Here is a 21314-nt window from a genome sequence, read left to right on the forward strand (position 1 = left end):
AGCCTCGTCGGCATCGCCAACAAAGATGAGCTGTGACCCGTGGGGCCCGTAGGCCGATGCTCCGTCGAGCCACCGCATGCCAGTGGAGGCAGGGTCGGAGGTGATGTGGCCACGATACACTCTCCTCCCCCATGCTAGTTACAGCGGGTGTCGATCTGTCGTGACGACGCATGTGATAACATTTTCATAGCATCGTCCGATCCACGAACCCGCCGCGATCAGTGACAAGTCCTTCGGGAGCGAGCCCTTGAAGACGCTCGAACCACCATCGAGCGCTGGTCGGATGCGCTCCACCAGTTAGATAGGCGGGCATGGCCCACTATGGACCACCCGACACTGGGAGGCTACGGTGGCCTACCTTACGAGGTGGGTTGCCCAGCCTTTACCTGTGAGTTGCGGCAGTTCCAGTGGCCCTCCCACCGCATGTTCAAGCCCGACGTTGGCGAGAAGTACAACGGCAAGACTCACCCATCAGAGTTCCTCAACATCTACACCATTGTGATGCAAGCTGCCGGAGCACGCGACAACAAGGTGCTTGCCAATTACTTCCCGTTGGCACTTAAGCCCAATGTCATGTCATGGTTGATGCACTTGCCAGCGGATTCCATTTCCTCCTGGTCGGACCTGTATCATGAGTTTGTTGGTGCCTTCACTGGAGGTCATCAAGCTCATGGCCAGGAGAGTGATCCGCATATCATCCCCCAGAAGGAGGGGGGAAACCTGCGCAAGTACATGCAGAGGTTTAGCCGAGTGCAGTACAACATCCCAGACGTTCTCCCCGCCGCCGTGATCAGCGCATTCCATCAGAATGTGTGCAATCGCAAGATGCGTGAAGAGCTGGCGATGAACAAAGTCAAAGATGTGGCCGAACTTTATGTTCTGGCCGATAGGTGCCCTCGGGCTGAAGAGGGGAGGAAGTACCCCGGCGAGGACGCTGGTGCGGAAACCGACTCCACGGACGATGACACAGCCTCCCCGACGAAGAAGGGCCAGTGCCGTAACAGAAAGTGCAAAGGCAAGGCTGTGCTTGCCGACGAGGGATCTGACGACACCGACGCTGCCAAGAAGGCCAGGGTAAGCGACCCCGACAAGGAGGTTGCCGGGTGTGCCGCTTGTCGGGCCTTGGCGGCTGCAGACAAGCGAGGTGGCTCCGACAAGCAATATTGCAAGATCCACCACACCAAAGGCCACGACCTCCAGAACTACCGACAAGTTGAGCTGCTTGCTGAGAAGCAGAAAGCTGAGTATGAGAGGCGGGATAAGGAGAAGTGTCAAAACAGCGTCGAAGGGTCTGGCAAGAAGCATGTCAGCCAGGGAAGCCGCCGCGGCAAGGATAGCCAGCAAGAGAGGCCTACCCGGGGCCGCGACAAGAAGCAGGAAGACGATGATCATGACAAGGATGACGAGTCCAGCGACCACGAGTTCCAGAAAGCTATAGAAGCCATGCACGTCGATAGTGGCGCCTCGCTACACACCTCTCTCCGCCAGCTCAAGCAGTGGGTGTGTGAGATCACATCGGTGGAGCCATCAGTCGACGCACGGAAGCCACTGAAGTGGTCTAGCACGCCTATCATCTTTGACACCAAGGACCACCCTGATTGCACTACTATGGTCGGGTGCTTGCCGTTGTTGGTTTCACAAATGATCCGCAACCTCAAGGTGACGAAGATGCTAGTTGATGGCGGGGCCGGTCTGAACTTGATCTCGCCTGTTGTGGTCAAAAGGCTGCAGATTCCTGATGGGGACCTCGAGGAGACAGGCACGTTTCAAGGGGTCAACCCAGGAAGGAGTCAACCGAAGGGAAAGGTCACGCTGCCCGTGACGTTTGGAGGCGAATTGAACTACATGACGGAGACGATTGTCTTTGATGTGGCCAAGATCCCCTTGCCCTACAACGGGATCCTCGGCCGTCCAACAATGGCCAAGTTTATGGCGGCGTCACATTACGCCTACAACACGCTGAAGATGCCTAGGCCGATGAACATCATCACCATCCCCTCCGACAAGAAGGATGCGCTAATCTGCGCTCACCAACTCTACTGGGAAGCAGTTGCAGCGACTGCCGCCAAGGCACTTGCTCCTATCGTTGAAGCCTCGGGAGGGAAGAAGACCAACGATACCTCTCACGCCCACTCCAGTAAGCGCAGCTCTTCGGGGTGCTGCGCCCCCGTCGAGGACGTGCCAGAGAGCTCCACCGGCAAGAGCAAGAAATACAGAGCTGCACCACCAGAGACCAAGAAGGTGTCCATCAAGGAGGATGACACGAGAGGAGATTTCGCCAGAAGCTCCACCCTCGATAGCAAATAGGAAGGCGAGCTCGTCACTTTCCTGTGGGCGAATGTCGAGGTGTTTGCATGGCAAGCATCCAACATCCCCGCGTTCCCAGGGAGGTGATTGAGCACCATCTTGCTATCTGTCCTCATGCGCGGCCCGTCAAGCAGAAGGTCAGGAAGCAAGCTCTGGAAAGGCAGGAGTTCATCACAGAAGAGATCAGAAAGCTAGAAGCGGCGGGCTTGGTGAGAGGAGTGCTCCATCCGACGTGGTTGGCCAATCCGATGGTGATGCGCAAGGCAAACGGGAAGTGGAGGCTGTGTATTGATTACACATATATCAATAAAGCTTGCCCAAAAGACCCTTTCCCACTGCCGCGCATCGACCAGATTGTTGACTCAACGACCTGGTGTGACCTGTTATCATTCCTCGATGCCTACTCAGGATATCATCAGATTTTCATAACGAGAGAAGATGAAGAGAAGACAACATTCGTCACCCCATGTGGTACTTATTGCTTTTTACGGATGCCTTTCGGGTTGAAGAGTGCTGGCTCGACCTTTGCGAGAGCAGTCCAAATTGGTTTTGAGCCCCAGCTACATAGAAATATGGAAGCTTATATGGATGACATAGTGGTCAATACCAAGGACAAGGCGACACTTGTGCAAGATTTGGAAGAAACATTTGCAACTTTGCACAAGATCAACCTCAAGCTGAACCCAGAGAAGTGTGTCTTCGGCGTCCCGTCTAGCAAGCTTCTTGGGTTCTTTGTGTCACAGCGTGGGATTGAGGCAAACCCAGACAAGATCAAGGCCATTGAGCAGATTGAGGCACCTAAGCGGACTAAGGATGTGCGTCGGCTCACTGGTTGCGTTGCCGCCATGAGCAGATTCATCTCCAAATCTACTGAGCATGCCATTCCCTTTTTCAAAATCTTGAAAAACGCGGGCCCAATGGAGTGGACCCCAGAGGCCGAAGCAGCACTGCAGGACTTGAAGAGATACCTCTCCTCCACCCGATACTAGTTGCGCCTAAACTGCAAGAGCCGCTGCTGCTATATCTAGCGGCAACGAATCAAGTGGTTAGCACCGCACTAGTGGCACAGAGGGAAGTCGACGAAGGAGCAGTGGCGACGGCAGGGTTGGCGGATGGTGAGCCAGAGCTCCCCCCGGCAGGGCCTGGTCCCGGCAAGGCGAGGCCCCCGGCAGGGGCTAGCGCCAGCGAGACAGGGCCTACCCAACCAGGTGAAGTGGCGCAGAAGAAGAAGATGATGCAGCACCCGGTTTACTTTGTCAGCTCCCTCTTGCAGGGGGCTAGGTCAAGGTACTCCGGTGTGCAGAAATTGCTCTTCGGCCTTCTCATGGCCTCGAGGAAGCTGCGTCATTACTTCCAAGCGCACGAGATCACCGTCGTCACCCGCCTCCCGTTGCAATGGATACTGCATAACCCAGACGCAACGGGGAGGATTGTGGAATGGCCCTTGGAGCTCTCAAGCTTTGGTTTGAAGTTTGAAAGCACCTCGACGATCCAGAGTAGAGTCTTGGCAGAGTTCATTGCAAAATAGACCTCGACGCCCGACGAAGAGACCCAGGAGACCACTCTCCTCGGTAAGGAAACTAGTCGCAATTGGATTATGTACTTTGACGCGGCTTTTTTGCTACAAGGCATCGGTGTTGGTGTGCTACTCATCGCACCCACTAGAGAGCACCTCAAGTACGTGATCTAGATGCACTTTCCCAGGGAGATGTCGACGAACAATACTACTGAATACGAGGGATTGCTTGCCGGTCTTAGGATCGCGGTAGACCTCGGGGTCAAGAAACTCATCGTCACGGCTTGTCGTCAGGCAGGTCAATAAAGATTATCAAAGCCTATTGATGGAAGCCTACGTGGATGAGGTGAGGAAGCTGGAGGAGTGCTTTGACGGTATACAGGCGGAGCATGTCCCCCGAGTGGAGAACAACATCGTTGACTACCTATCGAAGCGCGCTGCTCTCAAACTACCTGTGGAACCAAGTACTTTTGTGCTTCGGTTAACCCAGCCATCCGTTGAACCATCAACAGAGCAAAACAAGCGGAGGAAATCAGGCCCCGGCAAGTACTTTCCCACCGAGCTCCCCGGAGCCGCTGGCGAAGATGTATCCGTGGACACTGAGCCTGCCGTGGGGCAACTGACTCCAGCGGGGCGTCAAGCCCTAGCCGTAGAGGCAGTCGCCGCAGCATACCGTTTGATTCCTTCAAACAGGGGAGCTTCCTGAGGAGCAGGAAGAAGCGGAGAAATTAGCCCATCGGTCTGCTTTATATCAGTTCGTTGACAATGTTCTATACAGAAAAAGACCAAACGGGGTGAAATTGAAGTGCATTCCCCGGGAGGAAGGACTGGAGCTGTTGGCAGAAGTACATAGAGGCATATGTGGCTCCTACATAGGGTCGAGGGCCCTTGCCGGCAAAGCTTTCTGGCAAGGTTTCTTCTGGCCACTGCCCTCCAGGATGCAACGGCACTAGTAACCACCTGTGAAGCGTGTTAGTTCCATTCAAAGAAGCTTCATCAGCCAACTCAAGCCCTTCAAACAATCCCTCTCTCCTAGCCATTCTCGGTCTAGGGGCTTGACATACTCGGCCCCTTTCCCCATGTCGTCGGGGGCTTTGAGTACTTGTACGTTGCAATCGACAAGTTCACAAAGTGGCCACAGGTGGAAGCAGTGAGGAAGGTGACAGCGCAGTCAGCCATCAGATTCTTCAAGGGGCTAGTTTGACGCTTTGGGGTGCCAAATAGAGTCATCACCGACAACGGCACGCAGTTCACAAGCCACACCTTCATGCAATACATTGGGGACCTCGGCGGCAAGGTCTGTTCCGCTTCCATGGCACACCCACGGAGCAACAGCCAAGCGGAGAGGGCAAATGCTGAAGTACTACGAGGCCTGAGGACAAAGACTTTTGACAGGCTGCACAAGAGTGGAAGGCGCTGGATTGATGAGTTGCCGGCGGTTCTTTGGTCAATCAGAACGACGCCAAATCGAGCCTCCGGCCAGACGCCCTTTGCCCTGGTATATGGTTCAGAAGCAGTTCTCCTCATAGAACTCATATACGGGTCACCTCGAGTGCTCGCTTATGATGAGATTGAGCAAGAGCGCTTGCGGCAAGATGACGCAACGCTCCTCGAGGAAGATCATCTTCGGGCGGCTGTGAGAGCAGCATGCTACCAGCAAGCCCTGCGCCGCTACCATAGCCACATGGTTCATGCCCAAAGCATTGAGGAAGGCGACCTTGTTCTTCGGCGCGTTCAATCGGCCAAGAATTCAAACAAGTTGACGCCGAAGTGGGAAGGCCCTTATCGGGTAATACGAGTCACCAGGCCCGGCGTAGTCCGCCTAGAGACCGAAGATGCCATTCCAGTGAGCAACTCCTGGAACATCGAGCATCTTCTAGCCGCGACGGAGGTACATGACATGAGGGGCTAGGAAATCAACATCAGCCCATGTGCCGCTATTCCCGTAGCCCCTCATATGCAGTCTCAGAGCCCGTGGCAGGTCGAGCTCCATCTCCCGAGAAAATGGAGTAGGAAGACGGAGACGACAATGCGCGGCCGGCGCAGCCTGATGTAGAATTCACGAGGCTGGTCCCCGACGTGGCCCTCCATTGGGGGAGGGACCGCCGGCGGAGGCGAGGCCGATGCGCCGCCGCGTCCTCCTCTTCCCCGAGCGCCACGGCGACCTCGGCCTCGCCCCTCCCCCTTCCCCTCGTGGCCGGCTCCACCGCCACGAACTCTTGGGGAGGAGGGACGCGTTGTTGAGCGGAGACCACGCCGCCACCATCAAAGCATCAGCGCGCCCTCTCGCCATAACAGGAGGAAGAAAGAAGCCAAGATGGGAGGAGGCAGATGGCGAAAGATTGGGAGGTGCCGTCCCTCCCCCTCCCCTCCTTATAAAGGGGTGGGGTCGGGGCTCGGCCGCCTCCCTCAACCAATCCGGCTCATTAAGGTGGCAGCAGGCAAGGCCGTCGACCGCCCTCCTTGCCCAATTGAAGGCGCATGGGTATTGGCCCACGCGCGCGTCTTCCCATATTCCACGCGCCTGTCACCTGCCCCGCGCCGTGCATGCGGCGTACGTGGCACGAGGTGCGGGCGTAGTGGGAAACATGGACGACAGTTCTGAAGCGAAGAAAGTAAATGAGCAGTGAGCCTGCGGTCTTAAAGGGACACGCAAGCCGCCTCTTTACTGTTCGCTGCAAGATGACGCAAGCACGCTTCAGTCACCCCCTCACAATCCCCACGCCACGCATTCAACGCAAGTCGTGGGGAAGCATAGCGGACAAAAGAATTACCGCGGTAAGAATCGGCCCCGCCTGCCAGCGCACTGTTTTGGGCCTTGCCCAACAACATGTCGCGCTTATGTGTGGCCCAGGCCCGGGGGCTCCTGTCGATGTACAGAAGTAGGGACTCTACTCTGTACCCCTTCACCTGTGCACGGGCAGTCAGAGCCGCGCCTGTGGCCACACTTAGCAGGGCAAAGGAGGGAGGTCGAAGCCACAAGATGATCAGAGCAACACCAAGGCCAGAAACACAAGAAGCAGAGAGGGCGAGGTGCACTCCCCCGGCAAGACCTTTGTCGGGGCGGCCTCCATGGCCCCCAGCAAGGGCCCTGTCGGGGCAACTTGCCCAACACAAGGGGAGCGTGCCACCCTTGAGTCCGAGGTCTCGAACATCGTCAATGACATTGGAACCAAGGCTTGGGAGGCACTTCCATGGTGGCATGCAGATATTCGTGAAGATCATTAACACACATAACGAGATGAAGACCAGAAGACGAGACCTCCGGCAACATCCTTGCCGAGGACAACCGCAGTGCCACGTAAAGACCCTTGCCGAAGGCATTGATGGGGCCCCACGCGCACCAAGACCCCACAACCGTTCCCATGCAGCTGCCAGCCCAGCCAGCCAGGCGGGTACCTATGTGGCGACATGCGGTCCCAAAGCCAACTCAGCAAGAACCTGCGTGGTGGCATGCAAATCTTCGTGAAGACGCCACCATTGCGCCAGCTCAGCAGCCTGCCAGCCTACATGGCGTTGCCCACCTCGCTGGCCTGGATGCATGTCGAAGCAGGGCGAGGCGACAATAAAGCAAGGGGACACCTCAGGGGCGCATTTAATTTGTCTTGTCCCATAATGACAAGCGATAAGCATAGCCACTGTACCCTTTCCACCTCCTGTGTGCCACTGTGGTGCCTCCTTCGACTATAAAAGGAGGCCCGAGGCGTACTGGAGAGGGATTCGGCTTTTTGAGCAAGTGACGTACCATAGCTAGCTCAAGAACATTCATATACACACCACAGAGTAGGACTAGGGTATTACGCGATCCCCGCAGCCCGAACCTGGGTAAACGACCTTTGTGCTGGCTCTTAGACCTACTCTTCTCACAACCCCACGCCTGGCGAGCACAATAGGGATCCCGTTGATCCCATAGGTGTCGTTCTCACCGACATCAAAGTTATACAGAAGGGTGATGATGGACAGTCGAGTGCTATAATTAATTCTACGCTCTACAAGGCACACAGTGGAAGAAACCAACTATGTGCAATAATGTCCAAAATCGTAGTTGAGTTAGCTATACAGATTGTGTGCTTTGAGATCAACAAGGTAAACACACTCGAGAATGGTTAATAAAATAAAATCTAAGACCATTGCATATTAAGTTCAAAATAATGATTCCAATATATGAGTCTAATACGATGCCATTTCAACGATTGTACCACAAAGGCTCGAAATATTACAAGGTTCAAATTCCAGAGTTATATGGCTCAAATTCGAAGATTACAAGGTTCAAACTGATATTAGAAATGAAATTCAGCTGATCAGCTGGAAACGCTCGCGCTGATCCGCTGAACATGGATATCGGAGAGGTTCAAACTAATATTACCACTTCTAAGTCTAGTTTCGAAAACTCAGAACTTTTGCAAAGGGGTCAGCCACTGAGAAGTCATGTATGGGGTTGACATGATGAGTTCCGATTACTCTATCATCTGAAGTTCCAAAATAAAATTCAGCATTTTTGGAGCCTATTCCATTCTGCACCAGGCGCCGGCACTGATCAACAAACCATTCATTTTTCTGAAATAAATGTAGGGCAAACCTCATTACCTTCAGCACCCTTGCTCTGACAACAAAGAACCTGGCGAATATAATCTCCGGTAAGGTCCCTTGTTAGGAGTTCAAAGTAATTTCTGAGAGATGCAGATCTAGGCATTCGACGTGATTGTTATATTGTATCACATTATCCACCACTGTGCCTAATCTTATCTGCAAAAGAAGAAAATGTATTAGTGCCTAGATGCAGTTTTGAACACTACTACATGCCTATTTGGTTTGAAGGATTTGTAAAATGCACTAACATGCCATCTTCGATCTGACATGATTAACATGGGCATTAACATGCCATCTTCCATCTTCACAAGATGTTGGAGTGGATGAAAAGTTCCCTAAGAAAACTAGTATAGATGAATCCAAAGGAGAAATTCATACGGATTGTAACCACATGGATTAAGCATTTTCATTATAAACTTGGATAAGGAGACATGTATGCACTGAAATCCTCTAAAAGAATCCTTCAGAAATTGTAGTACATTGTCATTGTAAACTTGGAAAAAGGTGTCACAGATTGAACTCCCTTATGGTTAACATTTAACAGGAAAAGAACATAACCTCGATATATAGCTTCTCCAGGCACGGAAAGCATCTCAGAAAAGTGACAACTTGCTCCAGGTTGGGGCCGATAGATTCCAGTGCCAAAACCTTCACTGTGCGCAGTTTTGCGGTTAGGCTTGTCGGAATCATTTTCTGAATAACATACAAACAAACATCTTCAAAATTAGAAGTAATGTTAATTTGTAAAAGGAGAGATAGAAGGTGGCTGTTGTACCTGAATGGGTGTGGATCCAATAACAAGCTCGGAGTATTTGTCAGACGAGTAGCCCAGGACTATCAATTTCGGCACAAAAATGACATTGATTCTTGTTGGACCTACTTGATCAAGTACAAGTAATCTCTCAAGTGCAGGTATGTCCTCAATGACCATACCGTGGTACACATCTTGTGATGTCTTCCTGTCAAACCAGCAACACACATAAATAGTCCGGAGAGTCATGGAGGTGATGTGGAATGTACTCAACCCATTGATCGCCTGAAGACAAAGGTACTCGAGTGCAGTACAGCCACGGAGCAGGCGCTCCATGTCACCGATTGAGAGGCAGGCGGCGACGAGCTCTAGGTGCTTCGGTCGTGGTAGAATAAGAGTGGTCGCGTCATTAAGGTGGGGGATGGCAGTTCCTGAACTTGGCGATATGCAGCGTGGGCACGAGGAGGAGCACGGATGTTGGCAGCGAGCGCATATGCCCATAATCAAAAGTGAGCTCCTCGAGCTGATATAGGGTGGGGGATCCGAACCAGTCATCAAGCTTGGCTCGGTCCCTATCGTTGGAACAGAACTTTGCCCATTCTAAGGCCTATGTTTGGGCCAGGGTGACTGTCGAGTAACTTGGAGAACGCATCCAAGCTTTTGCGATAGCCATGGCAGAGCTCGTGGGTGTCGATGAGGTCGAGAGGGGTGAAGTTCCATTGTAACATCCGAAATTTTCAATTTGGAATGTTATACATTAGATCATCAATGCATATCATATTTTATTGCATTTTGGCTTGATCCTAGAAATTCTATGCAACTCAAGGACCAACGGAGAGAGTTCAGGATTTCGTTATTTCCATATTTGAGTTTTCTCAAATTTTGAAAATAGGATCATTTGATTTTAATTATTTTATCTTCGAATATTTCTATAAAAAAATAAGAGAGAGGGAATAAAATGACTTTCCCAAAATAAAGAAATATTGAGGATTTAATAATAAAATCAAATAAGATTTTATTTCAGAGTTTTATCGCTATTTTATTTGAATTAGGAAAATGCGTGCTTTTCAAAATTGCATTTAGGGCCCAAATAAATGTTCATCTTGTCCGGCTTATTTTTAGAGGACGGGGAAAATTTATTTCGGGATTTTTGGAGTCCGTTTAGTATTTCTTTTCTTTCTTTTTCTGCACGTCCGACTTAAAAAAAAACGAACCGACTCGGGCCGCCGTGGGCGACCCGGACTCCACCTCGCCCAGGCTTTATAAGCCGCCCGCCCCGCCAGCCCACCCTAGCTCACCCCGCCGCCAACACTAACCCTAGCCCGCAGCCGCCGCCGCCGCCGCAGCCCCGCGCCGCCGCCGCCCTGCGCCCGCGCCGGAGCCGCCCCCCCGCCGTTCGCTGCCGGCGCCGACCGCTGCCACCCGCCGCCGGAGCCCTACCGCCCCTCGCCGAACCTCGCCGCCACCGAAGGTAGCCACCCATGTGGCCGCCGGTTTTCTTCGGAAAACCGTTGGTTTTTTTAGGAAACCGCAGTTTATTTTTTTAATAGATCAGTTTAGTTTTTTTCGGGTTTATTTATTTTGTGGACGTTCATCCATATGTTGGTTTTAACGAACGGCTTTCATCGTTTAGCCGCAGACAGCGAACGTTCGTTCGTTAGCCTGTTCGTCCGTTTTTCTTTTTCTCAGATTTTCCGCGATTATTTTCGATCGTGATTTCTGATCCGATTTTCGTTCTCATATAAATTTTCGCTCGTTTTATCGGAATCAAGCGATTCAAGCGCCTAGAGTTCCGTCTCGACACCCTGTTTCCGTTTAACCAACTCAAACAAGTTTCTGCTACTGTTAAATTTGACTTAGGTTCAGATTAGTAATCGAAGCTTGTTTCTTTCGCCATTTGACTTTCGTTGTTTCGTTTGATTTGATTCCTTTTGCAAACCGGAGTTCTTAAGTTGAACTTTCTGGTTAGATCTCTTATTCGAGTTTTACACGTGCATCAGATGAGTGCTTATTGTATGCTTGTTTGTTTGTGATAGAGTACCCGAAGTGCGCCGCTTGCTACTACGAGTCTCTAGGTTTCACGGATCATCAGCAAGGCAAGTAACACTTTGATCATACCTCTTTACTACCCAGTTTTATTGCATTAGATCAATCCTCAAACAGTTGCATGATTAGGATTTGTTTAATATGTGGGTTTTGGGAAGTAGATGAGGTAGAACCTATTACCTGTTTTATTATCAACCTTTGGGAGTTACTTCTACGTTTGCTTATATTGCTATGCTATGCTAGTAGACGTGGATTGGGTGAGTGTATCCATGATAGATGTGAGATGATTAATTAATGGTTTACTTAAGGTGGCAACTTAAATTCACATCTGGGTGGATTGAGGCACCTGGGGAACCCAGTGTTGCCTACATTTTTGGAAATCCCGGGGTACCGTGTGATTCTCCTATGGACCGCCACCCAGGCTCAAAGGGCTCATGAGATTATTCATGCTAGAAACTTCCGTGTGCAGCCGCAAGCTACTATGGGCTCTAGCATAGTTGAGTATGTTGTGTGACCTCTTTCAGTGGTAGACTAGCAGATGTAGGGGATGTAGGTTGGTACTGTCTACCCAGAGTAAAGAGTTAATGCTTCTGAAAGACTGTGTCTCGGTCATCCGTTTCTCAAACACCATGTAGTGCGAGAAATCAAACGGAGGAGAGCGAGTCTTGCGTTGAAAAGTGCGCAAACTTCTGCAGAGTGTATAAACTAATCATGGTTAGCCGTGTCCCCGGTTATGGACGTTTTGAGTATCTAGTACCTGGATTATCATGTGATCTCATCATGTTACTTAATTTAATTTTGTTGGGTTAATGTTGATGTTTAATAGGGATTGAGTTGGAGGAACCTTCTCAATGTTTAACAACCACCATAATAGTTCAATAAAATTTATTCCTTTGTTGTAGGGAAAAATTGGCTTTATGCAAAACTGTAACCATAGAGCTTTCCACATGCCATATATGCATGTAGTGATAGCATTATTCTGTTCATTACTCTCTATGTGTTACATTGCCAGCATATTCCATGTGCTGACCCGTTTCGGGCTGCAACGTTTATGTTGCAGACTTGTCAGACGACGAGTAAGGTGCCTTAGGTCGTGATCTTATACGTGATGTCGTTGGAGTTGATGGACTCGCTTTATCTTCCAAGCCTTCCGCTGTTATCGTTATTAGATGGCCTTAAGCCATATTTATTGTAATAAGTTCTCTTTTGAGACATTCAATGTAATAAGTGTGTGATTGCTACTCTGTTATAAATTCTTCAAGTACTGTGCGTGTCAGCATTACCGATCCAGGGATGACACTGATGCACAGAGATCAGACTATTTGAGGTCTGGCCGCTACAAGATGGTATCAGAGCACACGCTGACCGTAGGACACGACCACTAAGCTAAAGCCCTAGATCACTACTCTCTTCTCATTTCTGACTCCTCTCCTTTTCTACTCTTTTAGGATGGCGGATGCAAGGAACAAGTTCACACAACCGGATGAAGAAACACCTTTCGGACGCTACTTGAAAGAAGTCACTAGATACCTGAACATCAGAGTACCAAGCTTCACCGGGACCTACATCGCCACTTTACCCGAAGAGAAGCGTTGAATGATTCAAGTTCAAGTTCTAGGAAGGACGTTCATGCCCGTCACTGAGCCCATAGAGTTTTCCTTTGATGCACCAACCTGGAGTCTAGGAAAGAGCATGGCAGCCCACATTACCATGGGACGCATTGGAGAAGTTTACCACAAGGATCTCAAGGATACTATTTACCAGATTTGTGGGCACCGAGATGAGCAATGGGAGATGATCAGCACCAGGAAGGATAGATCAATTGCAGCATTCATCCAGGAGCTAAACCGGCACATTTGTCGCCAGAAGAACCAGATGTGCATCGGCATGATAGATCTGAAGAAGGCTATGACCAAGATCACGGAACTAGAGGAAGAACTCAAGTCTACACGCGATGGATATGAGGAGGAAATGACGACACTCATGGAGAAGAATGATGATGTGAAGAAGAAGCTAAAAGTATTTATGGGATTCCCCGCGACTGGAGGAGAAGACGATGATTGCACTTGCCCGGTGAACTACATCATCATCGACGACACCGACTCGGACCCGGATGATAGCGATGATGACTTTGTTGATGAAGCTGGAGTAGATATCATGGAGTCTTCGACCGATCAATTTTTCTAGTCGACCACCATAACAGTAGTAGTATTCCCCCATGTATATAGTATAGTCTGAGCACTTTTGTAACGATAGTTAGACCGTTGTATGCCCTTGTTTGAATTGATTGAAGTGATATTGATTGTGTTTGTCTCATGTGCATATGGGTAGTGTTTTTCTCTATAGACCTCATTCTATTCTGTATTCTCATCTTTTCTAAACCCGCATATGCCTCTGAGACGTGACAATGGATCTGCTTTCCCACTGGAGCTCACTCAGTTGATCTAGCAGCAGAACGCATTGATGCAAATGTTAGTCCAGAATCAGAATCAGGGGAACAACAACAACAACAACAACCCACCACCACCACCACCTGTTGATCACTTTGCCCATTTCTTGAGGCTGAATCCGCCGGTGTTCTCCAGTAGCACCGAGCCGATAGTTGCAGATGATTGGCTCCGCAAGATGGGAAGGGAGTTGACCACTGCAGGATGCATAGATGCGGAGAAGGTGCGTTTTGCCGCACATCGGCTTGATGGACCCGCAACATCATGGTGGGAGAATTTCACAGCCACTTATCCTATTGACATTGTCACATGGGACCAGTTTCAGTAGGCTTTCCGTACTATCTATGTTTCAGCCAGAGCTATGGCCATGAAGAAGCGTGAGTTTCGCAACTTGCGCTGAAAGGGCTAGTTATCGACTAGAGGGGGGGGTGGGTGAATAGGCGATTTTTATGAGAGTCTTCAAAACATGGGAGTTTCGAAGACAAACAATAGAAACAACACTATTCGAATGCAGCGGAAGGTAGACTACACTAGACAAGCCATAGTCAAGTATTCAATGAAGTGAAAGCACGAAGACTATTAGCATCTAGGTAGTAAGGATCAGGATGGAAGATAGTATGAAGCCAATCAGATCAAGTAGTCACACAATGAAGTCAAACATATAATGCAAGCAGGCAATGACTTCACGAAGACAAACTGTAAGTAAAGAGAAGTAAGAGATAGAACCAGTGGCTTTAGGAGGAGAGGGATTTGTTTGACCAGTTCTAGTTGCTGTGACAACTGTATGTCTGGTTAGGGAGGCTGAGATTCAACTCAGAAGACCGCGTCTTCACCTTATTCCCCTTGAGCTAAGGACACTTAGTCCCCGCCCAATCACTCTGGTAAGTCTTCAAGGTAGACTTTCGAACCTTCACAAACTTCGTTCATTGGCAATCCACAATGGCTCTTGGATGCTCAGAATGCGACACCTAACCGGATGGAGGATTCACAGTCCTTAAGTGTAACAAGTCTTCAGATCACGCGGACAGAAAGACTTCAGTGATGCCAAACACTCTTGGGGCTCTGGGTGGTTTGGGTTTTGTCCTCGCAAGGATTCTCTCTCAAAAGCTTCGGAGGTGGGTTGCTCTCAAACGACAAAAGCCGTATCTAACTCTGAGCAGCCACCAATTTATGGTGTACAGGGTGGGCTATTTATAGCCACTGGGCAACCCGACTTGATTTGTCCAAAATGACCCTGGGTCACTAAGGAACTGACACGTGTCGCAACGGTCAGATTTCAAACACACACGGCAGCTTGACTTGGGCTACAAGTCAAGCTGACTCATCCGACTCTGGATAAGATTTGCTCTCATTGTCTTCGCTCGAAGACATAGGATTTGGTTGAGCATCACTTCAGTCACTCTGACTTTGTTCACTTGGAGCCCACTTAACAGTGTGGTGGTTCCTATGACTCAACAACAAAGAAGAGAAACATCGAAACAACTAAGTCTTCGCACTCCATAGTCTTCACTCAATGTCTTCTTGTGTCATAGTCTTCAATGTGAATATCTTCACAGACCACCATTGTCTTCAATGTCTTCACACATTTTTAGGGGTCATCTCCGGTAGGTAAACCGAATCAATGAGGGACTACTACCTGTGTTATCCTGCAATTCTCACAAACACATTAGTCCCTCAACCAGGTTTGTCGTCAATACTCCAAAACCAACTAGGGCTGGCACTAGATGCACTTACAATCTCCCCCTTTTTGGTGATTGATGACAAACTGGTTGAAGTTTTCAACGGGGATAAAAGTATGTGAAATTGTAAAGGATTAAGGCATTGTCTTCATAAGTGGCAAAAGGCTCCCCCTGAAGATGTGCATATAAATGTTTTGCGTTGGAATGCAAATGCACATGGTAGGTTGTACTTGTGGAGATCCTCTTCACCATATGAAGACAATACATCATGCATGAACAGATATATATGAATAATGACATGCATAATGAAAAATGAACATCTGCGAAATGACTTCATGCGGGATTTATCATCGCACATGCGGAATTTATCGTCGCATCACAAAATAGCAGAAAAAGTAGCAGACGACCATCAAGTTTAAGTGTTACAACTCAAAGAACCAAAAGTATCATAAACGACAGTTGTAGACACTAGGCAAAAGTATAGTAACCACCCATATGGACCTGCTTGAAGACTATCAACCTATGCTTCTCCCCCTTTTGTCAGTGAGGACCAAAAAGGTTCGAAGACATAGTCTCTACTCATTCCCATGAGGAGTAGGTGAAGCGGCAGGGTCATCGTTGAGGTTTGGTGGTGCATAAGAACTTGGTGCAGTGTCGCTTTCTGTGGCTTCAGTACGTGCACGGCGAGTGTTGTCGGCCAATGGATAGACACGAGAAGTAGCCTGAACACCTTCAACATACTGAGAGAAACTCTGACGATCTGCATTGTGAAGATATAGCGCTTCCTTGGCAAGCTCTAGGTAGATGGCTTCGACTGACATATCAACCTCTGGTAGGAAGATAATATGGTTGCGAGCAGAGGGCTGATAGTCAACAGCAGAGTGCAGCTTGATCAGACGCATAACCCAAGGTGCATAAAATTTCAGACCAAAAATGTCAGATCCAGACGTAGCAAACTGGCGAATGAAGAAATCCTGAGTATTGAAGCTTTTGCCATTGAGAATGTGGAAGACCAATGTCTTCTTTGCACCTTCAAGCTTCGCCGAGGAGGAATGTCCTTTGATGGGCCATACACTTCGCCTTATGATATGATAGATGGTGCGGGGCAGATACTCGAGGTCTTCAACAAGGAATTCCTTTGGATATTCAGCGTCATGTGGCAGTGGCTTCATCATGCTCAACATTTGGCTCATGTTGGTCTCTGGCTTCTGAAAGATGCTTTCCACAGCATCGCGGTGAAGCTGACAACCAGGTTCGTACAGTTCGCCTGGAGTGGAAAGGTCGGTAAGCTGAATGAGATCAAAGGCTTTGGCTTCATGATGAACATTGCATGTCATCCACTCAAGCACCCATGGTGTTGTATCCCTGTTGTAGCCGCGAATGTGGAGGGTTGCATAGAATTGCAGTAGAAGCTCTTCATTCCAATTTTCCTTGTCGGTGACAAACTGCAGAAGGCCAGCATCGCAAAAGCAGTCAAAGGCTTCTTCTAGGCAGGGCAGACCAGCAATGGCTTGTGTGTCCAGACGCATATGAGGAAATATGCGCTCCTGATTGTATAGAATACAGGAGTAGTAGCTGCGCTGCTGATAGCTCCAGAAGCATCTGATGATATTCTGGGCTTGGAGTATGGGTTCTTGGCACTGTCAAAGAAAGTGTTGTGTGCAATGAAGCCGTTGCCATTGAATGAGCCTGGTGCTGATGCAGAACCTGGGAATCTTGGCAGCCTTGGTTTTGGCTTCTCAACTTGAGGCCTGTGTGCCACATGATAGTCAAACTGAGGTCCGGGAGCAGGCGGAGGAACCAGAATTGGCCATCTTATAGGAACAAGCTTGCCTTGGTAGAATGCATGCTCAATGGTGTGGGGCCTTGGAGGCGGAACAGGAGCAGTGGCATTAGCAGAGGCGTCAAGCTGTACAGTTGTTGCAGGTGCATTAGTGGCTTCAAGCACAGTGTTCATCACAGGCGCCACATTGGCTTCAGCCATGACAACGTCATTGGCTTCAGTAGTGTTGTTGGTGGCCACCTCAGGATTCTCAACCTCCACTTGAGGAGCTGGAGGGTCGGGCACAGATACGTTCTCCTCGAGAACTACTTCTTGGGTGGTAGGGGGAGTAGCAACATGCTCCTCTTCTTGTCTTTCTTCGGCTGATGCAGCCGGATTGTCTTCAGCAACATGTGCTTCGAATGAGGGAACCGTCACAGAAGGATTATCTTCAGGGAACACTTGACGTGCCACTGAGCTGGACTGGTGTGAATCCTCTTCTGTGATGGTTGTCATGGAGACCGATGGCCTCTGGCCTTTGCGAAGTCGTTGAAACACGGGCGACGCTTTCGGTGATGGTGTGGTCTCCATGTAATTGTCATCATTGAAAATTGGACTTGGACCTTGCATTGGTGAAGGACGGGGTGTACTTGGTGAGTCCGGAATTGGAGTTGCTGGTTGGGGACGATCAGCCCACGAGGCATCTTGAGAGATTGGCGTCAAAGGACGACCAATGCTAATGAGCTCGCTGTTCGTGAGAACAGGCGATGATACCGTTGGGCGCTCAATTTGAGGAAGGACTTCATCATCTTCTACATTGTCGTGAGGACCAATGTATTTAGTCGCGATGGGGTCAACGACTGGAACTTCTTGAGCCTCAGGAGCCTCTATTGAAGCAGACTCATGGACTATCAACCGATGCTCTTGATTGTCAGGGTCAGGGTGAGCAAAAGCAATGGGTTCAACTATAAGGGGCTCTATGGGAGCAGCCCGATCTATCTTCTTGGTTTTTCTCTTCTTTGGGGGTGGTGCATCATCAGTAGTGCTCTTGATTTTGCGCTTTCTGGCTTCGGCTTCAGCTGCCCTGGTTTTCTTCTGTTCTGAATCCACTGTGGAGACCTTAGGCTTCGAGCCTATCATGCTGGCTGGGAAGACAATGTGAGGTTCTTCCCGACTTGGAGCTTTAGTGGGGGCCACAGTAGACTTCTTCTTATTTTTGGCAGCCATCTTGGGGTCAATGCCTGGACGCCCAAGAGCCTTGCGCTTTTTAGCTTCTTTGTAAGCCTGAACACACTTTGCAACTAGAGTTTTCATGCGCTCTCTTGAGCCTTTGGCTTCCTCACGTTTCTTGCAAAATGCCTCCTTCAGGTCATTGAGCATCACCTTGAATTTCTAGACATCAACCACAGTCAGCTTGGCCACATGCTTCTTGAACTGTTCCTTCTCAAAATCAATCTTGTGCTTCAGTTCAACAATTCGTTGAGCCAGAGCCAACTCAGGAGCAATTGCGCCTTGAAAGGAGATGCTAATGCCAATGGGGAGTTGAAGATCATCAAAGCTGAGGTCTTGATTGTCGAAACATTCATCATTGAAATTATGCAAGATGTTCACATCGAAGAGGGGAAGATCATTGAAGATCTCCGCGTCTTGCTTGCTCTTGATCAACTGCTCGAGAGCATCATTGCCAAATTCTTCATATGAAGACAAATCAATGGCTTCAGATTCGTTCCTCAGAATGGTAGCAGGTGTCAGTGCTTGACTGTGTCGTTGAACAGGTTTCTTCTGTGGCTTCTCACGCTTATTGGAGATGTGAGAGAGATCTTCAGAGGTGTTACTGGGAGCAGGAGGGGCAGTTGCCAATGGCTTCACTCGCGAAGCTTTTGGAGAAGCAGATGACTTTGAAGCTTTAGCCTTCTTTTGCTTCTGCGGCTTTGGAGTAGGAGCTGGAGCTTCATCAGTGTCAGCACCATCATCAGAATGGTCCACTTTGGCACCTTGGACAACAATGTGGGTGATGAGGCCAACAAGGTTGTAGAAGGGGCCGATCCTGTTTTCATTGGCTTCACGGGTGCCATCGTCCCGAGGTGAGGAACGACCAGGGTTGAAGTCAAGCCCTAGAGCCTTCTTGTTCTTCGCAGCTGAGTCTTTGGCGAACTGGTAGTTGCGCCTGTATAGATGGTCTTCACGGCACCACAACAGAGAGGAAGGGTCAGCGTTCTCTGGCTGCGGTCCGCGAATCATGCACGGATAGAATTCTCGTTGGATGGCTTCAGGAAGGGACTGGGGTTGAAGATTTTTGTACACAATATCTCCCCAGGGTCCCTTGATGGCATTCTTCTCTGCATATTCTTCAGTGACGAAGCGGTATTTGAACCATTCTTTTTCCCAATATCTTCGAATCCACTGGATTCGATTCTTGCGACCTGTATAGGTTTCCTTAGGGTCTGTTTTGTACAACTCGTGCAAATCTGGAGGCAAATCCTTGGAAGTGTTCCCACGGCGTTGTCTTCCTCCCTTTCTTGCTAACTTCTCAGTGGCCATGAAGCTTAATCTGAAAGGCTTCAGTACTTGCAAGGGCTTCAGACGACTGGTCAGACAAGAACTGGCTTCAGGTGAACTGATGTGACTCTGTAAGAATTCTACAAACGAATGCAGACTATGAGAACCAAGGGACTCTCCCACGGACATGTACCTGTGATAGCATTAGAGGTGCAAGGGAAGGGGAAGATGTCATATGCATTCCCAGAAGATTTTGAAGATAAATCAGTTTGAAGACATAGACCTCATAACCCGAAGACATTCACTTATTTGATGAGAGTTGGTTCCAGAGTTGTACAAATCCAAGAATAAGTACAAGTGAGGAATCTAACTTGTAACGAAACATAAGTGAATAGACTAGGCAGAGTATGAGATGCAGAAAGAGATAGATTCAACTTGGAGATCTAGAAACAACTTTTGGTAAAGAAGGATGAATCTATCAGATCGAAAAGACGGTAAAGGAAATTTTATTACCACACGAAGAACTGCTAGACGGAGCAAAGTTGGAGGCCGAGCAGTTCGATCTTCTGTGCCCTAACTTGGCGACGGAAGACACCTACGGCGATGGCGGATAGAACAAGGTCCGCGGTCGGCGTGAGGACGGCGTCGAAGAAGTTGCGACAGCTAAGCGCTTCGTCGTCGGCATCGTCGAGAGCTAGTGGAGGCGCTAGGGTTTGCGAGAGGTGGCAAGGAGGAAGAAGAATTTCTGACTGAGACGTGACGGGTATTTATAAGGATAGAGATGGCACATCGTAATTGCGCAGGTGCCCCTGGCGGTTCACATCTGACGGACACGTGGCAAGCATGCAACACCTTGGGAGTTGTTCCATGTTCCCACGCACGCCTGGATTGTCGGGGTGGTCGTTCCGAATTCTCCAGGTTTCAGGCAAATAGGATAAAGCATTAAAAACAGATATAAATGTTTGTCAGATTGTCTTCAGCTGACAAGGTCTCAGTGAAGACAATCGACAATTTTCAATAGAATGCATATGACTTGGACAGATAGAGTTGAGGTAGAAGCATAGATAGGTTAAGGTCCGATCACATTCACTTAGATCAAAAGATTCAACAAGAAGTCATAGCTATAAGTGAATGTTGTAGAGGACAGAACACAAGTAGTATATAACTAGTTTAAGGCCAAATCAACCAGATGAAGATAAACTTGAATACAAGTCAAGGATGAAGACAAATTAACTATGAAGACTTTGCAAACATAACGCCAAGAGAAACACTTCAAACAAAAGTTTGGTGGTGGCGTTACCCACCGTATAGGAAGTATTAGACCCAGACACGACGCACAATTATCGTGGCGCTCCGAAGTCAGATTCCGCATTAATGTATTCACACTTAGAGTGTATGTCTTCATTGATTGAAGATATAAGTTACTTTGTGTGTTGCACATCTAAGTCATCAAAATGCATAAGTGTTAGGATGTGTGTACAATTCACAGGACATTTCAGGATTCCAAGATATTTAGCTCACACCGCAACTTGCAAAACCTTTTCTCATCCAAGGGCTTTGTGAAGATATCGGCCAATTGCTCTTCAGTGTTAACGTGAATGATATCAATATCTTCCTTCATAACATGATCTCTGAGAAAGTGATGACGAATCTCAATGTGCTTTGTCTTCGAGTGCTGAACTGGGTTGTTGTCAATCTTGATGGCACTCTCATTGTC

The sequence above is a fragment of the Triticum aestivum genome, chromosome 7B, assembly GCF_018294505.1.
Source record: "Triticum aestivum cultivar Chinese Spring chromosome 7B, IWGSC CS RefSeq v2.1, whole genome shotgun sequence".
NCBI classification, from domain to species: domain Eukaryota; kingdom Viridiplantae; phylum Streptophyta; class Magnoliopsida; order Poales; family Poaceae; genus Triticum; species Triticum aestivum.